The following is a 9,281-nucleotide window of genomic DNA, read 5'->3' as shown; positions in this document are numbered from 1 at the left end:
CTTCCAGTCCTCTGGAACACCCATAGCATTCCATTTGTCAGAAGTCAACACTGAATGATGCTAGTGGGTGTCAGGGAAAATGGAATAAAAACTGTTGCCTGGTGGTTTCTCTCTCCAGACACATTATTCTGCTGTGAGATCCAGAAATGATCAGGTGCAAAATAAAAAATGCCATTTGCAAGGTCTTATTTTACAGACCTTTGTGCAAAGAGAGATCTTCGGAGGCTCCTGGACTTAACAGCTCTCTATTGATTTGGGGCATTAGTGGTCAATGCCAATGTCAACTTTCTTGTGGCAGTTTTTTTAAGCTTTTTTTTCTGGCAACTCTGGTTTATCAACTTTATAAGGGTGCTTGTGTTCCAAGCTTGACACTTATTTTCCATTAATACAATTTCTTCACAGAAGCTTGTAGCTGAGTGTAGGAGATTTTTTAGATCATTACTTTTAGGGAAGACTTTGATTCAAGTGTGGTAGTTGAGGAGATAATTACTGTCCTTTGATCCACAGATTTATTTGGGCTGAGATACTGGCATACCTTTACTATAACTAGGTGTTAATAGGTTGGGAGTGAACTGACTCCCTTGTGCAAGCCCCTGGTAAAAGAAATAGCTGCCTTGGCCACATCAGTCAAGCTCTTCAGGAATCTCAGGCTGGCCCTGTGTATACAGCTGTAAACAACAAAATAACTCAGTGTGCCTAAGAGGCAAATGAGTTATTGTTTGGCTCACCCCACATAGTCAAGACCTTCTGTGCCCTTAGCACAACATGTGTTATTTTGATATAACTGCATTGAGGATAAAGAATGTGCAGCAATGGGGAATGGCTGAACCTGAAGGACTCTCTGTACCTTACTAAAAATAGCTCATTTATCAAAAAAACTTGTATTTTTTGCAGTTCTGTAGGGGACTGACAGGGCAACTTGACCAAACATATTTAAAATGTGGACTTTGGGATGGTGCTGGAGGATAGAAGGCACATTGTTTCTGGTTGTAGTGCATCCAAATGAACACCTGGCATAAGTAAACTTAGAATCACAGAATAGGTTGTGTTTGAAGGAACCTTAAAAATCATATAGTTTCACACTCCTTTCCATGGGCAGGGACACCTTCCACCAGACCAATCACACCCATCAAATCCATGTTTCTCCAATTTAGAAAAAAGGATGTTGTGCAGAACAGTGTCACTTTGCACAAGTCCAGGTAGATGTCGGCTGCTCTTCCTTTGTCCACCAGTGCTGTAATCCTGTGGGTGCGGAGGAGTCCGCCGAGCCCGAGATCCTGGCTCTCCCCTGGAGAGGAGATACTTTTCTGTGAGAGAGAGAAAATGTATCACTCCCAGGGATCTTTGAGTTAGTTATGTTAAACTGTTGCACTTCATCGGTGTTCCCCCCTGCCGTCCCACCCCGATACATGTATCTTGGGCTCCCCCTGCCCCTCTCCTCCCCTATATATATCCCGGGTTTTCCCCTGTTCGGGAGATTAGCTGTTGCTGGCTCCCTTCGCCAAAGCTCTGCCTGAGTAAAGGTTTGTGCTTGGCGGAACGCTAGACCAGCTTTCTCGTCCCTTCTTTCCCTGTTGCCTGCCCGCCGCTGCTGAGCCGAGCTGGAATCACTCGCCTGCCCGAAGTCGCACACACGCTCTTCAGCCCAGCCCTTCTCAGGGCAGCTTCTCTAGAGAAGTCACGGCGCTCCGGCCCCTCTGTCGCAGCGGCATAATACCATCCTAGAAGGTCACCAAATTTGTCAGGCATGATTTGCCATTAGTGATGCTGTAGTTGGCTGTCACAAACCACCTCCTTAATTTCCATGTACTTTAGCATAGAAAGGAACATCTGTTCCATGATCTTGAGGCACACCAAGGTGACACTGACTGTTCCTGTAATTCCCTGTCTTCTTTTTTTACCTTTTATAAAAATAGGGGTTATGTTTCCCCTTTTTATAATGAGTGGGAGCTTAAGTGGAGTGCCACAACTCAAATATGATGGATAGTGCTTAGTCCCTCCCCCTGCCAGTTCCCTCAGAGCCTGTGAATATGTTCTCAGCTAAATTAATGCAGCTGACAGATTGTGCAATTACTTATCTCTAGGAGGGACAGAATTGGAGAATGAGTGTGATTTATAAATATAGAGGGGAGGATTACTTTGATATTAAAAACTGAGAAATCAAGCACTAAAATACAGAGCTAAGATCAAATTGAATTATTCTTTTCAGGACTTAGAATATCTTGGAGAGGTTTGTCTTCATTTCTAGATTCATTTAATAATTTGCATAGCACAACAACAAGCTGTAGGTGTTTATGGAACCCTCAGATACAGTAAATTATAAGGCAATGCCAATTTATCTTGATTAAATTGGTAAGAAGTCTAGGTACAAAAGATTAAACTTTGCTTCTGGAACTGTTCTTTAGTGTTCTGATTTGAACTGAAACATGTTGGCTGAAAAAACAGCCCTGAATATTTCATAGGTCTGTAACAGGGTGTTGTGGTCCAGTCCCATTTCTCCAACTGGCTTTCTATTTTAAACAAGATTGAATTTTGGTGTAGGGAACTAAATAAGTGTGGTATCACTGCGCACTCAGGGAAATTGACTCTATATTTACTTATGCATTAAAAGGAAGTTAATTGCATTGCCAGTTGCTTCATTTGATCTTTCTAAAGGATAAACACAGTCCATTGTGGTTCATGCTAGAGTGAACTGGGATTTTTATGAATGTGAACAAGGTATCTTTAGTCACTTAAGAATGAAGGTTAGCATTTCTCAAACCCATTGAAGAATATGGGCATGTTTTCAAAGTTCAAAATTTAAAAGCTGCAATTAAAATATTGTCTTCTGTGTAATTTTTTAAAAAATCTGTAATCCCACCCCCTTCCTCAGCTCTAAAAAGAATGAGAAAATAAAATACTAGAGCAGTAGTTCTTTTAGAGTGAACCCTTGTCCCTATCCAAGTCATGATTTAATGCTTATTGTTTCTTACGTCAACTTAATTCTTCTAACTTTTGGCATGTCCAGAGTTTGAAGTCAGTCCAGATTTCAAATGCTTTTTCGTTTCCAAAAGGGTGTGTGATTTATATGTTCTGCAATGAATAGCAGAGCTAGGCTCAGGTATAGAGAGAGGTAAAATAAGGATACACTCTTAGCAGACAGCTGTTGCTCTAAGGTGAGGTTACTTGTCCAAGTCAGGAGCTGAGGGGACCTCAAGCTGCTTGATGCTCTTAGTATAGCAGAAAGTTTTGGAGTCTTAATGAAATGACTGTGAGAACTACTAAATTATGTGCGGGATTTCTGTTGTGTCTTTTAAGCAGTGTCCTAGGTAGCAGCACATACAAATTACTTTTACTTCACTTCTCCACAGTCCTGCCTACGCACTTAATGTGGTGCATTGCAAGTAGGTGTTAATGGCACCATGTGAGAAGCCTTTGTGGGAATGGCTTCTGAACACTGCAGCTAAATAAAATGCCCCAAATTAGTATCATTATTTTTTTGTAGAGGAGAGGCATTGCAGAAAGCAGGTTTTTATAGATAACCTCCAGCTCTTTGCAGACACAAAATCACTTTTGTGGGCATTCTCATCTAAGGGTATTAAATTCTGTTTGAGATTTGCTTTCTGCACCGAGTAAATCCCTTGTTTTAATTAAGTGCCAAAAATGTCAAAATGTTTTGGGGAAAAAAATAAATCTGACGGTTTTTTAGTTAAGAATAAACTTTTCAGGAGGGTGAGGGTTATAGAAATGCAAAGGTACCTCATTCTCCTAGCAGTCACACTTGCTAAGATTTTTGATGGTTTCCTGTCATTCTTACTAAGTGCTGGTGTGACCCTTGAGGGACTGAAATACTTTTTGCATAAGCAGCCCAAAGCTACACAGGCACACTAACAAATTTAGCCAGATAGATGTCTTCTCCTGAGAACAGTGTCCTATAGCTTGTCTCAGCAGTAGTATTTGCTGAGGGATGTCTCGGTGGGTGAAGTTCATAGGCATAGCCCTATACTTTGTGTAGCTTGGATTCTGCTCAGATTGCTTTATCCTGGTTGTTTGTTTCTTTGGAAGTGTCTCAGGTTTTGTTTTTAACTATGCAGACAGCTCCATGTGCCATGGGAAATGACTGCATAAAGGTATTATTGCAAAGCCAAGTGCAATAGTTCCTACAGTTGTTTCTCACTTGAGTAATACTTTCAATGCCCTTACAAGCATTGGTCTTCCAAGCAGACAGTCTATATAGGGGTCCTGAATTGTCTGGTGGGAGGTAATTTCACCCACTAGATAGTACTTCATGTTTAAAAGTGCTGATCTCTAGAACACTGCCTACTAAGTGAGGAAGAGTGGAGAGCTGCTTGAGATAGCAAGGTATCCATGCCATCTACAGGTAAAAGAATGAAGCTGGAAATGTGCAACTTTGGCATCTGCCATGCTGCCAGGTTTGCTCTCTTGAATTCTGCTACCATGGCAATCAGCTCTGCCATGCAGGGAAAGACAAGGGCAGCATTCTAGGGACAGACCCCCATCCATCCTTCTCTGGCAGGGTTGGTAGTGGCAGCAGGGAACCAGCAACTTTGTGGTATATGGCTGAGACTCCTGTGTGAGTGAGTGCAGCTGTGATGTTTGTGTCCCCCTGTCACCTTGGCAGGAGACGTGAGCGGTGCCCTGTTCTGGGTGCTGTGGTGCTCCTCCATGGTACAGAAGAGCTTGAAGAAAGTCATTCCAAAACAGGATCCTGAAAGAGAGTGCTCATAAAATCCCTGTGTTCAAAGGATCAACACAACCAATCTGAAGGTGTTTTATCAGTAGGGAAGGGGCAGGAGGAAGTCAGTGGAGCCCAACAGTTTTTCAGGGAAGGGAGAACTTTTTAATTGACTGTCAAACCACAATCTTAGAAACCTGAGGAGAAGAAGCATCAGCATGTATGTCAGCACAGATAGGCATCAATCTTCCCTGGCTAGGCAGCAACATGATTACTTCTGGAATAATGTCAACAACTTGGAAGTGCAGTAAACTGATTTGGCTTGTTTCAAATGAAGGGAGGAAGTTTCCCTCATTCCCTCCCCTCATTTATTCAAGCTGTTTGATTTAAATAGATTGCTTACAGCTATTTTTTAATTAGGAGCAATTTAAACTTGTACCTCTATTTTTAAAGATTTACTTTCATTTTGTTATGGCCTATTCCGAAATGAGGTGAAACTGAGGATAAATACCATCTTAGCCATTTTCTTTTCATGTTTCTTAATGCTTTTGTGATTTCTTTCATCTTAGCCTAGGAGATCCTAGCATAAACGTATGGAGTGGTTGATAGGAAATACTACTAAATAGCTGAAATTTTATCAGCAAAAAAAAATGTTCTTACGTTATCAGGAAAATTTTACTTAGGAACAGTTTAGTATCTGGAAAACATTTGGAACCAGTCAGCAGTCCTGCACATCCCATGGTGGGACCTCATTTCCTGACCAGCATTCAGTGCTACTGATGGAGCACCTGAGCTGGTCATCCGTTGCAGTCTGCAACCTCAGGATCTCGTCCAGGGAAGCTGCAGGGTTCTGGGGACCAGCATGGAACACCAACAAGATGGGCTTCCTGGTTCATGAAACCATTTATTCAGCATGGGAACAAACTCAGATCCAGAACAGAGAGCCCCGAACAAAGGCAGAGCAGGGGTTTTTGAGGGACAGAACTTTTGAGGGTCTCCACCCTTGAGATTGGAGTTCAGAGTCAGGGACCACTAGAAACACAGCAAGGGAGAAACCCCCCAGGGACTCAAACCCAATCAGAACTCCTGGGCCACCCATCACAAGGGGTTTGGGGTGGGATAATGTAACTCTTTGTCTCCCCCGAGGCAGGTCGCCACAGTCATCTGTTCCCCCTTGCATAGAGTTGATGTGTCAGCCAGTGCTTGTAGTTTTAGTTGATCCACAGCTGTTTGGTTTAGCTTTGTGGTTTTTTTGTCACCCTATTTGTTATGCTCCAGATAAACTACAGCCATTTTTTGGAAAGGGAAAATGCACAGAGCTGTTGAAAATCTTTGGACAGACAAGATTAGAGTTGTAATATACAGTGACTGTGTGACATGAGATTTCTAATGTTTTCATTCTTCCTGAGGAATGTTTTCTGCTACTAGAATGCAAATATTGATGAGTGTGGTCTCTGCTCTTTTCACTTCAGTTGTGCAATTTCTTCTTGGTTTTGGAGCACCTCTGTTTTCCTGTGTAATGGCAAGGGCCATGCGAATGAGGTGCATTTTGTAAATGAGGTTATGTCAAGACACAATGATTTATGACCATAATATCACAGTCTTGTCTTAACTTCTTTGCACAACTTATCCTAATGGCATCTACTGTTATCTGGGAGAAGAAACAGAACCCTAACTTACAGCTCAAGCTATATTAATTGCATTTCCTTCTTACATGCCTGGACCAAACTTCTGACACTTGTTTTGCAGAAGTTTAAGGAAGGCAATCAGCAATACCATGGCCTGTTATACAGCACATTTCAAACAATTAATATGACATTTTCTGAATTAAAAATAATTAACAGCATAAATGATCAGTGGTTCATCAAAGGAGGAACATCTGCGCTGACTGGAAGCTTTGAAGGCACCAGCCCATTAACACCCATTTGGAACTGCAGCACTTTGGCTGGAGTGTGTGCAGGTACTGTGTCCAGAGAGGATGTGAGTGTGTGAGCTGGAGTGGCAGTCATTGTAACTTTAGGTAAAGCAGGTTTCCAACAAAAACATCTTGACCATGGCTGATGTTACAGTGAACACTGCATGGACATTAAGGCATCAGTATAAGTTCCTTTGGGTGATTTGATTTCTTATCAAACCCAATTTTGATGGTTTGACATTTCTGCGTTGTGTAAGATCAACTGCCGCGGCGGCGGAAAGCCCGGAGCACCACGACTTCTCCAGAGGCAGCCTTGAGAAAGGCTGGGCCGAAGCGCGTGTGAGCAGCTTCGAGCAGTCGAGTGATTCCAGCTCAGCTCAGTAATAGTATAGTGATTTCAGCTCAGCTCGGCTCGGCCCAGCGGTGGCGGCGGGCAGGCAACACAAAAGCAGGGACGAGAAAGCTGGTCCAGCGTTCCACCGAAGCACAAGCCTTTATTTAGGCAGAGCTTCAGTGAAGGGTGCCAGTAACAGCGAATCTGCCAAACGGGAAAACCCGGGGTATTTATGGGGAAGGAGAGGGGCGGGGGGAAGCCCGAGATACCTGTATCGGGGTGGGACAGCAGGGGGGAACACCAATGAAACACAACAGTTTAACATATCTAACTCAAAGACCCCTGGGAGCGACACATTGTGTCTCTTACAGAGAAGTATCTCCTCTCCAGGGGAGAGCCAGGATCTCGGGCCCAGCGGGCTCCTCCCTACCCACAATCAACATGAAATTTTTGCAGCCAGTTAATGCTGCCACTGTCACATTCATCCTGTCAGTTATCCCAGATATTTTTTGTTTGGAAATGTAAAAAAGAGTTGTTAGTTTTAAAAAAAAACTTCATAATTTGACAAATAAGTTTAAATGAAAGTTTTCCTGAAGAATATTTTTAAAATGGCAATTATCACCTCAGACATTTCTGGAAAACTGGCAACAAGTTTTATCAAATCTAGATGACTTTGCAATTAAGAAAGGCAAATTGCTAATGAACCCAAACAAAGGTTTCTGACAAACTGACCACTAATGTTCTTGATAGCTCTAAAAAAAATCCTTTATTTAAGACAACCCATGATTCCAGGCATCACGATAGGAAGCAGCTGTCTTGATTCAGATGTATTTTTAAAATGGTGGAAAGGGACAGGCACTGTGCATCAGAAGAAGATGCAGCCAATGCTGCCTCTTTCTAGCCAGTGCAGAGGGGACCAAAGTAATGCAAGTTTAATATACACATTAATATAGCCAACAAACAGGGCAGGTCTCCTCTTTTCTTTAAAGGTCACATATTGAGAAACCGCCAGACTGTTCACCAAGTCTTCACAGAAGTATGGCGAACGTCGTTTATTTCTATCTTTAGCACATTTTTATAGGGTCCAACAGGGTTTGCGGGGCTTAACAAGTTACTATTGGTTAATACATATTCTTTACATTCTTTTCCCCAGAACACAAGGCTATTGTTTTTCTTTCATTCTCACCGCTCCATGAGAATTTCAAGGACACTGCCTTTAATATTGTCACTTATACCAAAGGCTGGCTTGTGCAGGCAGGTTTTTACTAAAATATCATGCCTTTACTCTGTTAAAATGTTTTACTACAATTCCCCCTTTCTCTTTTTGCCCAAGCCAGGCTTTAGACAGGATTCATTTTACACTTCTACAGATACAAGATAACATACAGCTTAAAACAACTATCTCTATTAATGCCATAAGTAAAATTCATCCCCCTTCCAGCACAAGAGACTTCAACCATCCAGTAATGCTCCAGCTGGCTAACCAACTTCCAATGGGGTCACTATCTTCTTTCAGGGCATGTAACCCATTCTGTAGCTGTTTTAGTTGTTTGTGGATTGAAACACAGTAAGGTTCAAACAGCACATACCTTCAAACTCTTCATAACTATGTCCATGTGCTAAGAGCAAGAGATCAATTGCAGCTCGATTTTGCAATATGGTGTGGTATACACCACTCACATCAGCTGAAAATTCACTTAACATTGTTGATGTTCAATTCAGTTCTTTTTTGGTTTTACAAGCTAGCCTTTTTAGAGTTGACAAGCCTTTAGCAGCAGATTATCCTAGAGTAAAAAAGAGGCTAGCCATATTATACCATGACCCCAAAAGTCTGGGTCTCTAACATCATCACATTGTAATTCATCCAGGCTTCACCTTGACGGTTTGATGTTTTTTATTTTACCAGCTATATTCAGTAATTGGTGTAAGTTTGGATGGAACAAAGTAAGTTTCCCAAGGTAACAAGGTCCTCCATGCGGACTAGCAGGAATTCCATTCCATGCTCTATCTCCACAAATTAAGAATATTGAACTAGGTAATCGCCTTGGTGATTGTCCTGTGAGTTCGCACCGTGAATAAAAAGCTCAAACATTATCCATCCACCTGAGGTATTGGTAGAGCCTAACAAGTCTAATTTGGGGGCCCTATGGTAACATTGAGAACTTCAATAATTTTTGTTTTTCAGCAGGCTTCAAGTTGTCTTGACGTGAAGCCAACAGTACGATTACACTCTCCTAACATTGCCAATTGATTCAATCGGGTTTCATTACTAACTAAACTTTTAAATGCTTGAGGATCCCATTCAGGGACTCCTACAAGACAGGTGCAAAAAGGATCTCCAGGTGTGGCTAGGCTTA

This window comes from Pseudopodoces humilis, chromosome 15, assembly GCF_049639895.1.
Source record: "Pseudopodoces humilis isolate 2021_Gansu_Grassland_sample_001 chromosome 15, ASM4963989v1, whole genome shotgun sequence".
Lineage (NCBI taxonomy): Eukaryota > Metazoa > Chordata > Aves > Passeriformes > Paridae > Pseudopodoces > Pseudopodoces humilis.
This window is presented reverse-complemented; position numbering follows the sequence as displayed.